General features: G+C 43.1%; 1 protein-coding gene across 3 annotated transcripts in view; it reads left to right on the top strand.

Annotated features, from left to right (window-relative positions):
• Nucleotides 1-2,551: 2,551 nt before the first annotated feature.
• Nucleotides 2,552-18,941, top strand: part of Atg5 (autophagy related 5) — a 112,034-nt gene continuing 95,644 nt past the window's right edge. Inside the window, exon 1 of one of the 3 annotated variants that reach the window (XM_052751413.1) lies at nt 2,552-2,713. The gene's annotated coding sequence lies outside the window, so the exon portion shown is untranslated. Of the gene's footprint in view, nt 2,787-2,873; nt 2,995-18,941 lie in introns of those variants that run through there. The other 2 variants (XM_052751412.1, XM_052751414.1) reach the window with 2 other exon arrangements.

Genomic DNA, 18,941 nt, shown 5'->3' with positions numbered 1-18,941 from the left:
TTCTTATGGTTTGTTAGCAAGAAAATTCAAATGATTGTGTTAAAGTTGTAAGATGGAGAAAATTGTTAACTATATATAGCACCGTATATGCTAATTCAAATGGTTCTCTTAAGAGTTTGCTTTGAGTTGTAAGATTGAGAGAATTGTGACTATGTATAGCAATATTTATGTTAACCTGTTAATGGTAATGATGAAGCTAAGGGATTCTTTAAGTTTGTAGTCGCCTTAAGAGTTTTTGGTTTAGAAAGGGCTTGAGGCAGCTAAGACTGCTGTAGTCACCTTGGACCTAATTCAAAAGAGAAATGCCATCTTTATCATCCTCTACTCCCATATTGGGAGGTGTAACAGCTATGGAGATTGCTGTAAGCCATTAATAGTTATTTTTTATATATTAAGAAAGGGGGACCTGTGGGAGGCCATTCTCGGGTTCCTCGTGGCTTTACCCAGCATGTCCGCATAGAGGATGATTAGGACCACGAGCCTGAGCGCAGGTGTCTGAGATGGTCTGCACTTGGCTGTGCTGGGGGAGGAGGTCATTTGCTCCACCCCTTGGCGTCTCTATAAAAACCCTGGGGCAGAGACAGTTGGGGCCCGTTGGAAAAGGTTCCAGGCCCTCTCGAGGCTATCCTTTATTTTCTATCTGTTTATCTCCGCAATATAAATCTTTCTAATATTTCCTGCTGCTCGCACTCAAGAAAACTCTGGGAACTGTGGGGTTGGTGGGTAAACGCCCCACACCAGTTGTCTCACCAAATCTGCCGACAATGATGACTCAGATCAGATGACAGTGAAATGTGAAGCTAACTGCTGCGTGTAGAACAGCAGAAGCCCAAGCAGGTTTCAAGGCAACTACTTCCTTTGGCAGCAGCATAAGAAGGGGATCCAGGGAAAGCCCACTACCCAGTTGAAGAGAGAACCTAATGTCTGAAAAAATGCACACAGGGTATCCTGGGGAAGATACACATGCAGCAGAAGCTGCCTAAAGGTAGAGCTGGCCAGTGGGCTAACTCCTGCAGTGTATTGAGCCCACAGGCCTGCGGAGCTGCAACAAAACTTAGCTAGCTTGGTAGTGGCTCTAGCCTCATGCAAGCAGCTTTTTGTGAGTGTGTTTGTGAAATTCGTGCCCCACAAGTTGGACACCAGATGTAGCATGAATTCTAGTTGGTCTTCATAATAAAAACCTGGAGCCAGATATCGGGGTAAATGTTGAAAGATCAGAGATGTAAGGAAGCTAGCCAAACTCACCTCTTACCTCCACTACTTCTTAGACCATAAATGGGCTGAGCTCCAGGCTCCACTCTGCCTTATCACTTCCTCTCTCTGCCCAGTCATGTCTATACAGACCTACAGACCTCTGTCATTAGCTAATGGCTAGCTCCACCCTTTGATATTCAAGCAAGCCTTATTTGTTAGAGAGCAAAATATCACCACAATAGAATGCCTTGGTCACAAGACATAGAGAAATTATGCCAGAACAGGGCTGGAGGTTTTTCTGCTGGCTAGCTTTCATAGTACTGAAGATGCTATACAAAATTGTAAACAATCTCAATCAGCTGTGGACCCTACCTGCAACACTACTGGTTAACAGTGACAAGTCTGTTATGGAGGTAACCAGTTGCTTTCTGGTTGGTCTTGAGGTACACTACACAGAAGGGAACCCACACCTTGTAATGTAAAACTAGACAAAAGTCCATGATTGGGTAGGTCATAGGTAAGGAAGCTACTTGTTTTGCTAAATGGTCATCTTTTTTTCTGAATAACTATGCTTATATGCACAATCACTGCTGATGCCAGCTTAGGTTCAAGAACCTTTTGCAATGGACAGTGGTTATTGCAGAGACTAATTATCAGGTCAGAGCTGTGAGAATAAATGGCTGTTGTAAACTTAGCCATAAAAAGGACATCATCTCCAGGGCTTAGGGAACATCACAAAAGAAAGGTGGTGGGGTGAGGGGAGAAAGAAAAGAAAACCTCCAAATTCTTGGTAAGACCTTTGTATAGAACCAGCTGAAGTGCTCTTTGGGGTAAGTGTATTGTTTATTTTCTAAGCAGGAAGAGTAGGATGGGTACTCTTAGAGGTGAGGGAGGGTTCAGTGCTTTTACCATCTCGAGTTAAATACAGCCACTAATGCCTACTGTGGTTCTACAAGGAGAGTATCTACTGAGCAAATGGATGTGATTTACCTTGAAAGCCAGGCGTGGTAGCTCAGGCCTGCAGTTCTAGCACTTAGGCTGAGGAGCCTAAAATACCTAATAAATTCCAGACCCGCTGCAGCCACAGTTTGAGACCCCTATCCTGTCTCGACACCAACAAAACCTCTCCAATCACCCTTAAAAGTAACCCTTTTACGATACTGTTTTGTGAGGAAGAGAAAAACGCTGCTACCGAGGCAGCCGACATCTCAGAATCCTTTTATTTCTCTGTTCTCTGAAGTCAGAAGCGTGTTGGGCTTGCGCATGCCCAGAAGCGTCTCAGGCCTAGCGGGGTTGGGCCAAACTCGGAGGGCAGAGAGCGGGCCACGTGGGCTTCGTGACGTCATCTCCGAGCGCCGAGGGTCACTGGGATTGTTGTGAGCTCCAGGCGCTGCCGGTCAGGATCGCGCTGGTTCGGAGGGCGGAAGTGCGGGCAGGGCTGGGCTCTGACCCTGGTGGCGGCGCTCTGTGCGGCTGCGCGGGCTCTGGGACTTGTGCTCCTTCGCCTCTGCAGAACAGTGTGAGTCAGGCAGGCAGAGCTCGACAGAGCGTCTTCCCCACTGTGGGAAGCCGGAGCAGAGCTGGCACTTCGGGTAGGGCTCCTGTGTGTCCCGGGCGCGGAAGTGAGAGGCGGGGTGGCCGGGCCAGGGCTGCGGGCAAGCGGCTGGCAGAAGGAGCGCACTCGGGGTGATGGCAGGCGGGGAGGTGCCAGTGTGTGGAGGGGGTGTTGAGTAGACACTGCCCCGGAGCCCTTGGACCAGCCTAGTCTTCGCTTTTGGAGTATGTCAGTTCCTTACTAAGGTAGGAAACGTACCGTAGAGCCGGAAACCCAAGTTAACAACTTGCATTTTTCGTGAGAGGTCTTTAAATCGTAATTGTGTCGGTGCATATCGATTCTATCCGAACGTGGTATTTACTTCAGGCTATTTAAGTACTATTATCAATTTAATAATAGTATTTAATACTAACAAAGATATTTTCTGTTAGTCGAACACTTTCATTTATTTAGTTACTTTCTTTGGCTTATTCTCAAAGCATACTCAAACTCGAGGGACCTAAGAAGCTGGGAGGCTTGTAGATTTTTTTCCAGAATTATGTAGCATTTTTCTGAGGAGCATAGCATATCTTCACTAATCAGAATTACAGGAGCAGTTAACTATCCAAAACCGAATAGAATTCACCTGATAAGTCTCTTGAGTCTTTGATACTGAATACTTGTGTCTGATGGGAATATTCTGATTTCATTAGACTTATTGTTTGAATTGAATTTGAGAACAAGGATGTTGACCTAATGGTAGTAGTTGTGAGAGGTGAAAATGTTACACCAAGTTTAAATGTACTTTGAGCCCACAGCTTTAATGACAGCATTGGGGAGGTGGAGGCAGGAGAATCAGGAGTTTAAGGCCAGCCTTGGCTACCCAGTGAGTTTGCTGCCATCCTGGAGGGCATTCGACTTTCAGACACACAGACACCACCCCTCCAAAGCCCAAAACAACATACCATGCACAAGGCCCTGCATTCTATCCTGAGCAGCACAAAACCAAATTAACTGGAAAACAGAACAAAACCAGCTGTGGTGGCCCAAGCTCATTATCCTTATGCTTGGGAAGCTGAGGTAGGAATGTTGCCTTGAGTTGGAGGCCAGCCTGGGCTACAGAGGGAGACCCTGTCTCCAAAAAGAAGACACGCGCCCATACCCACACTCACACGGAGTGCTCATCTTTAATCCCAGTACTCAGGATGCTAGTCTACATAGTGAGTTCCAGATCAGCCAGGGTGGCACAGTGAACTCCTGTCTCAGGAGAGAAAAAGTATATCCCAGGTGATGGAAAGTTCTAGGGAAAGGAAAATCCAATGAAATGGAATGGATAGGGTTGTTGGTGTACATGGGAGGTCATAGTGGTGGCCATAGAAAAGATAATTGAGTGAAGCCGAAAGTGATGAAGGGGCCACATGGAAAGGCCCATGGGGCACAGTAGCTAGTTCCATTGGGAAAGAATGAGCAGGGGGAAGAAGAGTATTCAGATAGAGATGAGGCAAGGTCCTGGTGGGACTATGTAAGAGCTTTAATTTTTAAAAAAATTTGGGTGTTTTGCCTGCATAAATATGTATGTCCATCATATTTGTGCCTGGTGCCCACCAAGGAATCCTATAGAACTGGAATTACCAGAGGCTGTCAGCCATTGTGTCGGACCAGGACCCAAACCCAGGTCCTCTGCAAGAGCAGCCAGTGCTCTTAACCACTGAGCTGTCTCTCCAGACCCTGCTCGTTTCTTTCTTCTTTTTTTTTTATGACATGCCCTATCTGTAACCCTGAATGACATAGAACTCTCCAGTCCATGGGTTGGAGATTGGGCTTGACTTGAACTCACAGAGATGCTTCTGAGGGCTGGGATTAAAGGTTCTAATTTTCTTCTTTCCTTCCCTCCCTCCCTCCTTCCCTCCTTCTTTCAGTCCTTCCTGTACAGGGTTTCTCTGTGTAGCCCTAGCTGTTCTGGGACTTGCTCTGTAGAGCAGGCTGGCCTTGAACTCAGAGATCTACTTCTGCCTCCCAAGGTCTGGAATTAAAGGTGTTTACCAACATCACTTGGCTCTAATTTTTACTTTTAAGGAAGTAAGTTTGAGTCAGGGGCATATTGATCCAAGTTGAGTTTTGAAATGATCTGATTGCCATGTTGACTGCAGAAATAAAGGTCAGAGTGACTTGGGTCTGGTGTGATTGGGAATATTTAGATTATAGGTTTGCTTCTAAACTAGAGTAGTTAGAATGGTTAGGGATGATTGTAAGTTGTGTGGGCAGAGCAACGGAAGAATGGAGTACTGTAATGGAGGGGACTGTTGGGGAGAAGGAAGGTCTGAGGTCATTTTCAGTTGTGCACGTGTTAATGCCAGTGTGTGGTAGAATACTTATGAAACAAGTTCAGAAGTCTGAGCTGAAAATATAAATTGAAGTTGTAAGAAGTGCACATGGTATTTAAAGTCCTTTGAAAGATGCCCGGGGGTGGGGGTGGGGGTGGGGGTGGGGCACTTTTCCTTTAGGAAGGAGAGAGGCACAGACAAGAGATAGAAGAGCTCACCTCTCCACATCCCAGGGTTGGACAGTTAAATAAATCCCCTGCTTAAAATGACCAAACCCCAGAATTTAAAGAGGAAACTAGAAATCATGGTCATGAGCTGAAGAAGAGGAAGGAGATTGGGAAATTTGGTGGGGAAGATATGGTTGAGAGATACAGGAAAGTGGATTGGAGGAATTTAGGGGCACCACACATTACCTCAGACTCATGTTTGAAGCTATCTGTAAATTTCAGGAGAGACTAGCTACTGTCTGTTGTTGTCATTCTTTTCAGCCTTGGTAATAGAACCCAAGGCCTTTTATATCCTCCCCAAGTGAGTGCTCTTGTGGCATACTCTCCAGAGAAGACTGCTTAGACATGGGTTTAAGCTAACAGAAAGTCTTCATTAGCCGGCTGATGATGACACTAGGTGTTCGGGATCCCTGAAAGCTCGGAGCCTTTTTTAGGGTGAGTTTTTAAGCACAAAAACCATGACCTGGGTTGAAATACTTCAGTCAACAAGAACAGTTAGCTAGAAGGGGAACTATAGAAGCCTAAAAGCAAGGTTAATACGTTTACAGACTTTCTCATAACTATGGACTTCGATGGATTGATTATTTTGGCAAGTGGTGCTGTCTACATGCTGTGTTTGACAGCCTGCATGGTACGTCCATCATGGGAGTCAGTTGTGCCAAGTCTCGGAGCCTGCTAAGGTCTGAGGCCCTGCTATACTCTACCACTGAGATATATCCCTTGCCCTCTTCTTAATTTTTATTTTGAGGTAGGTCCCAGCCAAGTTGCTCAGGCTGGCCTTATAGCCTAGGCAAGGTTTGAACTTGTGCTCTTCCTGCAATGCTTGGGATTATAGGCCTGCATTGTCAGACCTCAACAGCATATATTATTTTTCATTGTTCATAAACTTATTCTAGTAAATATTTTATATTTTAAATAATTCCTAGATAATTGGGACTTTGTCAGCAAAAATAGCTCCAAGTAATAGTGGGTTAGCCTTTCCTGGTAGGTTGTATTAAAGGAACTATTGATTGTGTATCTTGCTGTATATTTGCTAAGTGACTAATTGATGAACATGTTGATTGGGGACTGTGTCTCAAGCACTGAACTCTGTAGAAATAGAATAGTCAACAGCTTCTGTCCTCTAGATTATGTGTAGAGCTGGAGAGATGGCTCATAAGAACTGTTGCTGCATAATCATAAAGACCAGAGTTCTGATCCCAGCACCCATATAACAAATGCCTATAACTCAGATCTGAGGGATCTGATGACTTCTTCTGGCCTCCATTTATTGTGTGTATGCACGTCTTTGTATATGTTTCTGTATAGGTGCACACATTCACATGACAGTAGTCCGGAGTAGGTTCTCTCCTCCTGCCATGTGGGTCTCAGGAATTGAGCTCAAATAATCAGGCTTGGCTGTGAGTACCTCTACCTGATGAGCTGTCTTAACAGCCCATAAAATAAAGTATTTTTTTTTAAATCTAAAACCAAAACAAAACATAAAAACCAAACACACAAATAAAATAAAGGAAATGGATTACTTCTAGAAGTTTTCATCATACCTTGGGATTTTTGTATCTTCAAAATTGGATTGACAGTGACTTAGCATATGCACACCTTTAATCCCAGCAAGTGCTGTTACACAGAGAAACCCTGTCTTCAAAAAACAAAACAACAACAAAAAATTTTTTTTTTTTAATTTAGAGAAGCACTTAAATGGAAGAGTTCCTTTTTTCTTGTTTTGGTTTTATTGAGACTGTCTGATTTTGTACCCCTGCCTGTCCTGGAACTCACTATGTAGACCAGACTGGCCCCTAACACAGAGGTCTGGCTGCCTCTGCCTCCTCCCCCAACACTGGTATTAAAGGCTGCACCACCACAACTACCTACTGGAAGACCTTCTTAAGTAGTTAGGTCCATGTGTTTGTTTCCTTCCTCATTTAACAAAATTTGCCAAATTTCACATGTGCTCATTATACTAATTGGGGATAAGAAGGTAGACAGGATTTAATTCTTGTCTTTTCTGTCAAGGAACTCCCAGTTCAGTGTGGAAAGAGGCAAGACACATAACTGAAGATTGAAATGCCTCCTTGTATGAGATACTGAAGTAATTAGTCTGGAGGTGTTTTGGGGGAATGCTTCCCAAACAGCAGATATTAAGCTAACCTTTAAATGATTAGAAGTTGTTTTAGAGAGAATTCTTAGCCCAAGGAGGGTGTGTTCAGCAGAGTGGCCATAGGAACATGAAGAAAATACATATTAGGTCACCAAGTTGCTGAACATGCTAAACACCTATACCAGCATCTATCCTGTGAATACTGCAGTTACTTTCACTTTACAGATGGAAGATTCAGAGAGCAGGGGGTTTGGGTGGAAGTCCAGGTTCAAAATCACATCTGTGATCTGAATCCCTTATCTACCTGTCAGCATTTAAATGTTCCCTGCCTTTATTTTTCATTCCTTGGTCATTTTTCCCCATGGTTATTCTTCTTTGGGAAGGTATATGTCTGTCTCCTATCAGCCCACTACAAACATTCTAGGTCCAGGCACTCATGTCTTTATGCTTCAGTTGCTAAATTGCCTCCCAGTTAATCTCTTTACCTCCAGGCTTGCCCTCCATGCACAGCTCTGAGATTCTTGTCCCATTTCACCTTTCTCAAACTTCACAGGTTCTCTAGGGCTGCCGGATGGAATTGATACCTCCCTGCTTTTCATGTGACGTGCTTCATGAGCACAGGTTTGACAGTAAAGGAGATGCTTGCATTCCCTAGCATTTACCACAGGTCTGTCACTGTATCAAATACCTTCTAGGTTTTCCCTTTGGCACAACCTCTTGTCACTTAAGTATTAATTTCATTCCACAGGAAAAGAGGATTAGGGCTTTTGAAGTGCCTGACTGGGAACATATGTGATCCTGAAGCCCTTCCAATGTTAACTATCTCAGATTATCCCAGGCAGAAGTTTACTACAATGTTTCACTTGTTTCTGCATCCTCAACTTTATTGATGTGTTGTCTTCTATTTGGAATCTATACAGTCCCTAGTGTGGCTCATCAGAGGTGGTTTCAGCTTATGATGAGTCTGTGATAAGCAGAATCAAGGCATAGTTAGCAACTACCTGAAATGTTTTTGTCTTTTTGAAATAGGGTCTTGCCATGTATCCCAGGCTGGTCTTATTCTCTTGTTTGTAGGGCATCTTTAGCTTCATCCTATTGTTGTGATAAAACACTGTGACTAAAAGCAACTCGAGGAGGAAGTGAGGTATTTCAGCCCTGTGTCCTGAAATCGTAGTCTATCTTGAAGCGGAGTCAAGGCAGGAACCTGGAGTCAGGAACTGAAGCCAGAGGCCTTGGAGGAATGGTGCTTCCTGGCTTACTCCTTTGCTTGCTCAGCCTGCTTTCTTATATCACTCAGACACATCTGCCCAGGTGTGGCACTGCCTGTCCTAAGTAGAATGGGTCCTTCCAAGTCAATCATTAATCAAGAAAATGCCCTATAGACTTGCCTATAGGCCAGTCTTATGGAGACATTCTCTAAATTAAGATTCCATCTTTCCAGATAGGTCTAGTTGACAAAAACCAGCACAGTAGCCTGGGTTGACCTCAAACTTGGGATCTTTCTGACTCAGCCTCTGAAGAAGTGAGCTTACTGTATCTCACTGTTCCTGGCAAATAAAGTGATCTCTCCCCCCCCCCCCCCCCCCCCCCCCCCCCTCTTTTCTTCAGTGCTGGGTATTGAACCCAGGACCTCATCCATGCTGGACAAGCACTCTGCTGCTATGCTCTACCCCATACTTGCTGTTTGGAATGCTGACCTTCAAGCCAGCTAGTGATGTTTGTTAAACGTTTTTTTCTTGTGTCTGGCAGCTACAGTAGGTTGTGCAGGTCCACAATGATAAACAGCCTACTCTACCTTTACTGTGTTTCTCAGCTGTGATATGAATCAGATATTAAATCCACTTTTAACTTACATTGTTTACTTTTGGATTTTTGAGACAGGGTCTCATGTAGCTCAGATTGGCCTTGAACTTGGTAGATAGCCAAAGCCATCTGTGAATCCCCAGATCTCCTGCCTTTATCTCCCAAGCACTGGGATCACAGGCATTCACCACCACACCCAGCTTCCTTTGTGATATTTTCAACTTCAATTCTTTCTGAGGGGACAGGACCCACTGTAATTGTAAAGGATGAGCTTTTTTTCTCCCTGTCCATTCTTTGCCCATCCTTTAAGTCCCACATATATTTATTTTTATATTTACTTATTTCTTGTGTGATTGTGTGAGTGTGTGTTTGCATGCACATGTGTGTGGGGGAACATGAGTGTGTAGAGGTTAGGGGTAGCTGTAGGGAGTCTTAGCTGCTCTCTCCCTTGTCTTTTGAGGTGGTCTGGCTGATGTGTCCCCATCCCTGCAGCACCGGGGTTATAGGTGCTACCACACCTGACTGGGCATCTGAACTTGGGTCCTTACCCTTTCCCAGCAAGCACTTTACCAACAGCCTTTCCTCAACTCCACAGTTCTTAATATTTTAGAGTTCTTTGAATACTATAGATCCACTAATATTTAACTCCTCTTCCTCCTTACAAAAGCTCCTATACAGCCAGAGGTAGTTGACTTCTGCAGCAAAACAGTCTTTGCTGGACCCAACAGAACCTTTGCATGCGTGGTCTTCCAGCTGCTGTGACTATATGCACAAGAGCCAGGCAACATCCCAGCACTGGTGGGAAAAGGGGCTCATGACGTTCCTGAATCGAGGAGCTATGGCTGCTGGGAGAGTGACAGTCAGTTCTCTGCAGGAATAAAACTGTCCAGAGAGGCTGCTCATGCCCACTGGATTGTCCTACATCTGTGTACGTATAGGTGGACTCTGAAAAAGAGCACGCCTTCAATCCCAGCACTCGGGAGGCAGAGACAGGCAAATCTCTGTGAGTTCGAGGCCAGCCTGGGCTACAGAGCCAGTTCCAAGACAGCCAGGACTGTTCTATAGATAAACCTTGTCTCGGGGAAGAAAAGGAGCACACAGAGTGGGGACGTAGTTGTGGGGAGGTGAAGCGGGGTGGGTTTCATCAAAAGGAACTATAAGCATGTATGAAATTCTCAAAGTTTAAGAAAAGCTCTTACAAAATGACATTTAATTGAATATATTTACCATGCACAAAGAGTGTTTGGGTTGGAGGCCATGTTGGTAAACTGCAATAAAATGGAAAAGAATGAGATTAGGAAATCTTGAGTGTGGCTTCTGGGTATTGACTCAGTTCTTTTTTAGCCACAGTATTTTAGAAAATAATTCAACCTTTCCATCCCAGATTCATCATTTATATTATAAAATGAGAACTATAGGCTCACGTATATCCAGGGTGAGGTGATATGAAATCTGTAGTATTCAAATTGTTGTCTGAGGCTGAGTGATGCGTGTTTGTAATCCTAACACTTGGGAAAGATGCAGGAGGATCAGAGATTCAAGTCAAGCCTGTGCTACATAGTGAGTTTAAGTGTTCCCCCACCCCACTGGGGCAGCAGAGACCCTGTTTCAGCCTATCCCGATTCTTTCTGGGGGCTTATGTACCCTTTCAAAAATAACTGAAAATATCCAGGCAATATCTATGGGTACCTACTATGTTCCAGACAATGTTCCAAATGTCAGAAGTAAAATCGTGTTTGAAATTCAATCCTTTTCCCCGAGGAAATGTATTACTGTCTACTGAAGGTGACCTGTACAGATAAACACCTTTAATGCAAGCTTGTCTGATCTGTGGAGGAGAAGTAAAGGTGCATCCGTGGAAGAAAAGGGATGATTTGTCCCAGTCACACCTAGGAGAGAGCTGGGTCCTGAATGACGTGCCAAGCTGGAAGGCACAGTAGGAGTGCTGCTTTACAGTGAGGGCACACCAGCATATACAGAGGGCACACCAGGGTACGCAGAGGGCACACCAGCATACACAAAGGTGTGGAAGTGACATTAGAGGACTGGAGATAGTGAGTAGTGTTTTTGTTTTGTTTTCCTTTTTCTTTTTATGAGACAGAGTCTCTCTACGTAACCTTGTCTGTCCTAGAACACTCTCTGCAGACCACGCTGGCCTGGAACTCGGAGATCTGCCTGCCTTTTCTTCCCAGTTGCTGGGATTAAAGATGTGTGCACTATGCCCTGCTAATGACTGAAGGGTTTTGTTGTTGTTTTTTTGGGGGGAGGGGTTGATGGTTTATTGTTGGGGGTTTTATTGTTATTGTTGTTTTGTTTTTTGAGCCAAGGTTTCTCTGTAGTCCTGGCTGTCCTGGAACTCACGCTGTAGACCAGGCTGTCTCTGAAGTGGTGGGATTAAAGGCTTGTGCCTCCCTGCCCTGCCAATGACTAAGGTTTTAACAATTGTTTTTTGTATTCACCTAGTATATACCACATATATATCAAAGGATCGGGATTTATTGACTATATTTAATGTTTTCATTAAAACATTTTATTATCTTTTGTTATATGTATGTGTGTATGAGTACAGGTACCCAAGGCCAGAAGTGACAGATCCCTGGGGCTGGAGTTACAGGCAGTTGTCAGACACTTGATGTTGGTTCTGGGAATTGAACTTAGGTCCTCTAGAAGAGCAGTATATGCCCCTAACTGCTGAGCCATCTCCTTAACTTGACAGTATTGAATATCATTTTAGCAGTGTGTTTGAGGCACAGTTTTTAGAAGTTCCTCTTCTTTGTTGTAATTCCTGTTTGTTTCTATAATGATTTTGATTAGTCTTAGTTCTTCAATCTATGTGTGTGTGTGTGTGTGTGTGTGTGTGTGTGTGTGCTTGAATCCAGAACCTCATGAATACTAATCAGGTGTCCCATCGCTCAGCCACATCCCTAGTCCCTTCTGCCCGCTTCCCCCTTGCTTTTGAGGAATAGTTTTTGATATAGCCCAGACTGACTTGAAACTTGCTCTCCTCCTCATTCCCCACATGCTGAAATCACAGGTGTATGCTGTATATGTTAATTTGCTCATGGCTAATGTGGTAGTGCTGTTTTCTATTTTACGAGTGAGAAAACAGACATGTTAACTAACTTAAGGTCAGTAGAAAATGGCATCACCAATTTTGCTTATGCCCTTTAAGTATATTTATTAGACCAGAGACATAAAATTTATTATAGGTGAACCTTTTCCCTTTTATTATTAGCATGTGTATATTTGCATGTGGGTATGTGTACCTGTATTCCAGTGTCTGTGGAGGTCAGAGGTGTCAGATCTCTTGGAGCTGGAATTGCAGATAATTATGATCTGCCTGATATGGATGCCAGAACTGAACCTGGGTCCTCTGGAAGAGGCAGTGGTTTCAACTACTGAACCTTCTCACAGCCCCTAGACGAACATTTATTGATGTTGAATGCAAATTTTGAAGTAGTAAGTAGCCTTGCTTACATTCCACTAATCTGTTAGGCAGTTTGGTTTACAAAATGTATGTTCACAATGCCGGGCTCTATTGACCCGAGCTGCCTTGTCTCAATTGCCTTCTTCCCCTGAAGTTCAAATACATGTATGTATTGAACAGTAGCCACAAGCTTCGGAGAGATGGAGAGTTGGAGTCCGTCTGGACTGTAGTTTGAAACCCTGTCTCCAAAACTAAAAACAAAAGGAAAGAATTGCAAATAGGATATGAGCTTTTATTTATTTATTGGTTTGTGTACCTACTGTAGAATGTTCTTAAACATGGCTGGATTACAAGATGTTAAAGCCCATGCTTCTTTGGGCATGGTGGTGCCTGCCCTAAACACTCTGGAGGCAGAGGTAGGCGAATTGCTGAGTTCGAGGCCAGCCTGGTTTACATACTGAATTCCAGGACTGCCAAGGCTACATAGGCCCTTTCTTAAACAAACAAACCAGCAAACAAAAAACGAGAAATAAAAAGAGAAAAAAATCCAAGGCTGTAGTTGAGTTTTGAGGTGGTTTCCATTCCTCCAAGTCTGTCCTTGTCACTCTTTTGAGCAGGGATTCAGACATTGAGAGGAGAGTGTTGGCCATTTCTTTGTTCTGATCCAGGAAGGGGAAGAGCAGAAGAGAATGACAGGGGAAGAACAAGGTGGTCACGTGTTCTAACAGTCAAGATAGATAGCAGAGGAATCGCATCCAGGCATGATATCTGGTCTGTGGTGATCATCTGTCTAGAACAGTGCTTTGGACTCTGCCAGTCCAGTCTTTATTTCCTGGGAAGACTCAGCAGCGTGGCCTTGTGCCACTTTAAGCTTCATTTGTTGTCGGTTATTTTGTACCTGCATTTTCTGAGAAGAAAGTCATCTTGTGTGACAGTATTGATAGTGACTCTGTGTGTGTGTGTGTGTGTGTGTGTGTGTGTGTGTGTGTGTGTGTGTGCGCGTGTGTGCGCGCACACGAATGAGGATTGAACCCAAGGTCTCGAACTTAGTTGTAGCAAGAGTCTTAACAGTTCTTATTAATAAAATCAAACCTGAGCCAGATATTGGGGTGAACACTGAAAGATCAGAGAGACGGAAAAGCCACAGCTAAACTCACCTGGCCAACTTCTCAGCTGGTCTTGTTTCCTCAGACTGGAAGCTTCTGTGTCCTCATCCCAATGGCTCTCAGCTGAACTGCAGCTAGAAGCCTGAATGCTTAACCAGCCAAAATGCTTAACCAAGCCAAATGCTTCTAGTTTCTGGTCCTCATGCCTTATAAACCTTTCTGCTTTCTACCACCACTCCCTGGGATTAAAGGCTGCTTTCTGGGATTAAAGGCGTGAGTCACCATGCCTGGCTGTTTCCAATGAGGCCTTGAACTCACAGAAATCCAGATTTCTGTCTCTGGAATGCTAGGATTAAAGGCGTGTGCTAACATTTTCTAGCCTAAGTATCTTGTGGCTTTTCTGTTCTCTGACCCCAGATAAGTTTATTAAGGTACACAATATTTTGGGGAACACAATACCACCACACTTAGTGTTTGTGAATTTAAGGCGAAACTATTCTGTGTGCTTTGTACTGTTGTTTGTGGCACTAACTAGGGTTGAACAAAAATCTGTTAATAAAGGAGCTGATTGTTTTCTCTTCAGTAAGAGTCATAGCTGTCCATTGATTGGATGCATCAAGGTTAAGAAACCACTGCTTACTCCTTTCTGTGGGGCATCTGTATGCTAGGCAAGCACTCTGTCACTGAACTATATCTCCAGAGCATTTTCTTTTTGCAACAGGGTTTTACTAAGTTGCCTGGGCTGGCCTTGAACTTAATGATCCTCCTGCCTCAGTCTCCTCCAGTAGCCCTGGCTGATAGTGACTCTTGAACATTTAAATAACAAAATGGGCTAGCTCTAGCTCAATGGTAGAGTACTTGCTTAGTATGTCTAAGGCACTGCTTCTGCATCCAGTGTTAGAAAAGGCAAATGAAACCAACAAGGGGAACCCCAACTTGTAATGAATTGTTCTTCAGATCTGTTAGTTAAGGAACTCTTGGATTGTTTTCTCTTGAGCAAGGGTGGTAGCTGTCAGCTGATTGGATGGATGGGGCGACACAACACAAACCACTGCTCACTGCTTTCTGTCTTCCAGGTTCGATGCACCTATTAGTGTGTCTTGCTTAGGTTTCTGTTGTTGTGATAAAACATGATGAGCAAAAGCAAGTTGGGGAGGAGAGGGTGTACTTTATCTTCCATTTCCAGGTAACAGTTGATCAGATAGAGGAAGTCAAGGCAGGAACGTGAAGGGAGGAACTGAAGCAGAGAGCATGGAGGAATGCTGCTTACTGACTCATTCCATCTGGGTTTCTCAATTTGCTTTCTTTTTTGGTTTTTCAAAACAGGTTTTCTCTCTGTAGCCCTGGCTGTCTTGGAACTCACTATGTAGATCAGGCTCACCTCAAACTCAGGTCTGCCTGCCTCTGTCTCCCAAGTGCTAGGATTAAAGGCATGTGCCACCACCACCTGGCCTCAGTTTGCTTTCTTGTACACCCCAGGACCACTTTTCCAGGAACAACACTGCCTGCAGTGGGCTGGACCCTACTATATTATAAATCAAGAAAATGCCCTACAGACTTGTGCATGGGTCAATCTGATGGAAGCAGTTTTCAGTTGAAGTTCCGTCTTTCTAATGACACTAGCTTGTGTCAAGTTGATGAACAAAATACATGACAACAATAATTCCAAACACCAAAACCTACGAGGAGGTATGCACACACCTTTAATCCCAGCAGAGATATGCTGATCTTTGTGAGGTCCAGGCCAGCCTGGTCTGTATATTGAGCCTTTGTCTGAAAACAAAATAAACCCAGTCAGGAAATAAGCATAACCTGATTATTTCTTCAATTTTTTTAAATTAAATTTTATTTTAAACTTTATTATATTTTAAAATGTTGCAAATAAAAAAATTCTCTCAAAGACTGTGCAGTTCAATGAACTTCTGTACTTTTAATGTTTGAAATGGAATCCTTACAGCTTTACATTGGGTTTTATATTTTCACTATTTTATGCACTTACACACCGCCAAATTCGTAAATTCTGGATATTAGCCACTTGTCTGCAGTGTAGCTGGTAAAAACTTTCTCCAGTTCTGTGGGCTGTCTGTTAATTCTGATTATCTCTTTTGCTGTACAGAGTCTTCATATCCCATTTCATCACACCTGTTAGTTCTTGAGGTTGGCGCCTGTGCTGTTGGTGTTCTGTTCAGAAACTTCTTGCCTGCACCAGTAGTTTGAAAGGAATCCTTTATGTTTTCTTCTAAAAGTTGGAGTGTTTCAGGTTTTAAATTAAGGTCCTTGATCCATTTTATACTGATTTTTATACAAGGTGAAAGATAAGAATCTAACTTCATTCTTCCGCAGGTACAAATGCAGCTTGGCCAGTGCTATTTGCTGGGTGGGCTGTCTTTTTTCCCAATGCATGTCTTTGCCTCCTTTTTCAAAAACTAAGGGGGGCATAACTTTGCCATTTTATTTCTGGGTCCTCAGTTCTGTTCCATTGGTCTTCCTGTCTGTCCTTCTGCCTGTACCTGGCTGTCTTTATATAGCCCTATAGTATAACTTAAGGTCCAGTATTGTGTTGTGACTCCTTAGGGTTGCCTTGGCTATTTGCAATCTTTTGTTACCATATGAATTCTTGTATTGTTTCTTGTGCACTATGAAAATGGAATTTTGACAGGTAAATCTGTGAACTAATTTTAGCAATATAAATATTTTTACAGTGTTAATTCTGCCACCCAGGAGCATGGATTGTCTTGCATCATCTAGTATCTTCTGTGATTTCCTTTTTCAGGATCTTAAATTTTTCATTGAAGTCTTTTACTTCTTCAGTTAGGTATATTCCTGAACACTTAACTTTTGGGGAGTTATTTTGAATGGAATATGTTTCCTAATTTCTTTCTGTGAGAATACACTGTTGTGTCTAAATTTCTTTAATATTCATTTACTTAGTGTGTGCATGTGTGTACATATGTGCCATGTATGCATGTGGAAGTCAGGACAGCCTGTAGAGTCAATTCTCTACTTCCACCCAGTAATCTAAGTTACTCGGCTCTTCAGTGCCTTTACCCACTGAGCCAGCTAACTAGTTCATAACCGACTAAATTTATGTAATTTTATTTACTTAAAATTTATTTTGCTTTTTAACATTTATTTTACTTAGGTTTTTAGCATTTATGTGTTCCACTGTGTGCCTTTGAGAATTTATAACTCACTCATCACTTGTGGGTGCTGAAAGAGGCCAGAAGAGGGGATTGGATCTCTGGAACTAGACTTACAGGTCCTTGTGAGGAACCCAGTCTGGATGCTGGAAAGTGAGCTCAGGTCTTCAGGAAGAGCAGTAGGCACTCTGAACTGCTAAGCCATCTCTGCAGCCTGGACATTGATTCTGAAGATCAGGCTCTTGGTCTAGTCAGGAAGTGGTGAGGAGCTTCCTATTTTCAGCAAGTTCGTTTGAGTGATCTGTATATTCAGAAATTTTTCTTATGAATGTAGATTTCAAGCATGCTTGGATTTGAAGTCTCACTGTGGTACCGAGTGAAATTTGCATATGTATATTACTTGCTTAAAACACTGGTATCTATTTAATAAAAGTAAAGGCACTACTAAGTGCCAGAGTCCTTATTCTGAGTTGACTAGTGCTGATAGTTTGATGTTAGACCGATCTTTTCCCACCTTTTGCAGTGTGCTTGCTATGTGAGGGTGACCTGCATCTGATTGACATTTAAGTTTTTAATAGTTGTTGACAGTCCCAATGTATTTGGCACTAGTGGGGAACAGAAGGATGAAAACAACCTTCTTGATGTACCTTAGTGTTAATAATTGATGTTGTGGCTGGAGAGACAGCTCAGCGATAGGAACACTTACTTTCCAGAGGACCTGGGTTCAATTCCTAGCACTCACATTGTGGCTCACAACTATTTGTAACTACAGTTTCAGGGGATCTGACATCCTCTTCTAGACTCTTAAGGGCACCAGGAATGCAGGTGGTACATGTAGCTGGAGCTTTCCTGGTCCTGCCTGGCCCACAGTCAGGACAAATCTCTCTTACCCACCAGTCCTGCAGCTGCTCAGACCCAACCAAGTAAACACACAGAGACTTATATTGCTTACAAACTGTATGGCCGGAGCAGGCTTCTTGCTAACTGTTCTTATATCTTAAATCAACCCATTTCTATTAATCTTTAAGTTGCCACGTGGTTCGTGGATTACCGGTATCTTAACATCTTCTCATGGCGGTGGCTGGCAGTGTCTCTCTGCCTCAGCCTTCCTGTTCTCTCAGTTCTCCTCTCTGCTAGTCCCACCTATACTTCCTGCCTGGCTACTGGCCAATCAGTGTTTTATTTATCAATCAATCATCCACAGCACCTATATACACATACATGTAGACAAAATATTCATAAACATAAAATAGTAAATCTGAAAAGTATTTTAAATTGATATCTGCTTAGACTCATAATTTTTGGGGTTACCATACAATTATTTAGGATTTTTCATTATATATTATACCAAGTTATGAATTAACTTTGCCCATGAAGATGGGGCAAAGGTGTAATATTATTTTGGTAATATATTGAACCTTATATCCAGGTAGCACTTCTTGGGTTACTCTAATAATTATCAGCAGTATGTATCTCAGCATGTACGAAGGTGGCATAGAATATGAGCACTGGAAGAGGCTGGGCTATCACAGAGATCATGGGAATTGTCCTTCCCTGATACTGAAACTTTTCTCATGTGCAGAGTTAGTGCAACCTTATGGAGAAGTATTTCACTGGGACAGAGGACTGTTAGTTCACGTGACAGAGTGGGTACGACTTGGAGAAAAACCAGCATGCTAGGCTGTGGGAGTGGAAGCCCAGCAGCTAGATGTTCAGGGTTATAAAAAGGAGTATAATAATTATGACTAGAAATATTGGTGGGGTCAAGTTATGGATCTGATGAAATTTAGAAAGGGGAATAGGCTTCCTGAAGGTTTTTCTCATGTGAGCAAACAGTTGTGTTTTTTTTTTGTTGTTGTTGTTTTTCCAGACAGGGGCTAGTGTGGCCCAGACTGACCTCATGAGGCTCACAGGCGTGCATGACCACCCCCAGTTTTTGATTATGCATGCCACCAACTGAGCTCTAAACAAATGTTTGGGCTTTCTTTCCAGGAAGAATAATAATATGAGGGGTAGGAGAGGTCAAATATAGTGGATGGGGCAAGTGTGATTGTGTTAATGATCTTTTGAAATTGGATTAAGATTATA

This window comes from Peromyscus californicus, unplaced genomic scaffold (genome assembly GCF_007827085.1).
Source record: "Peromyscus californicus insignis strain IS unplaced genomic scaffold, ASM782708v3 Scaffold_22__1_contigs__length_63687245, whole genome shotgun sequence".
In the NCBI taxonomy this organism is placed as follows: Eukaryota; Metazoa; Chordata; class Mammalia; order Rodentia; family Cricetidae; genus Peromyscus; species Peromyscus californicus.
Note: the sequence above shows the minus strand (reverse complement) of the source record. Positions and strands in the feature narration are given on the sequence as shown.